This window comes from Condylura cristata, unplaced genomic scaffold (genome assembly GCF_000260355.1).
Source record: "Condylura cristata isolate star-nosed mole 26May11 unplaced genomic scaffold, ConCri1.0 scaffold00017, whole genome shotgun sequence".
Lineage (NCBI taxonomy): Eukaryota > Metazoa > Chordata > Mammalia > Eulipotyphla > Talpidae > Condylura > Condylura cristata.
In genome coordinates, this window is record NW_004567118.1 from 8,011,727 (window position 1) to 8,012,582 (window position 856).

Below are 856 nucleotides of genomic sequence, written 5' to 3' on the forward strand. Positions count from 1 at the left end.
CGCTGGGTTTCTGTTTCACTCCCTTTTATTTCTGGGCATATTGTGTTCGATAAAACCCTTTGCTTGTAACACTGCTGGCAGCTCTCCCAGACGCTCCCTCCTGCGTTCCTTCCTTCCCTCCTCCCTCCCCTCTGTGATCCTGTCTCACCCTGCCCCCCTTCCTCCCTACCTTGTCCCCTCAAACTTCAGGGGAGGGCTGGGTGGGCCAGCACCTCCCCGGTGTTTCTGACTTCTCCCTTCCTGCTCAGCACGGCCAGGTGTGCTGAGGTCGCTCCTCAGGACCACCCGAGGGGGACAGCCTGGGGTGGAGGGGGACAGCTGGACCGGACCTGGCGGCCAGGGCCACTCTGAGGGCCCCTCCCGCTACCAGAGGCCTGGTGGCCGGAGGCCTGGGCTGCCAGGCGAGGTTGGGCTCCAGGTGGAGCCAGGATGCCAGACTGGTTCTGCTGGTTTAGTGGCCAGCTCTGGGAGGGGTGTGCACAGGGGCGGGCTTCAGCGCACAATTATTTCTCATCTTGACTCCTGCTACCCGCCAGCCCACCAGTTTGGGTAAAGATGGGTCTGAGTCACTGGTGAGGGGGAGGGCAGGAGCTAAACAAGGGCTGGCCGCCCCACAGAAGGCCTGCCACCACCGTGGGACAGGGAGGCAGCCGCCAGGCAGCAGGTAGGTAGCGCTTTCAGCCAGCGCTTCCATCTTGGGGGGGCTTCCCCAGGCACCCGGGCTCCCTGAAGACTGCCAAGGCCTGCAGGCCTCTTGGAAGTGAGTTCAGGACTGGTGGGCTGGGGTGGAGGGAGTATGCGGTGGGCGTGTGTGTGTGTGTGTGTGTGTGTGTGTGTGTGTGTGTGTGTGTGTGTG

General features: G+C 63.0%; 1 protein-coding gene across 1 annotated transcript in view; it reads left to right on the plus strand.

The window, feature by feature from the left end:
* The window catches only part of EPN3 (epsin 3), a 12,652-nt gene continuing 11,796 nt past the window's right edge, over window positions 1-856 (plus strand). Inside the window, exon 1 of the mRNA XM_012726057.1 lies at window positions 1-664. The gene's annotated coding sequence lies outside the window, so the exon portion shown is untranslated. The remainder of the gene's footprint in view (window positions 665-856) is intronic.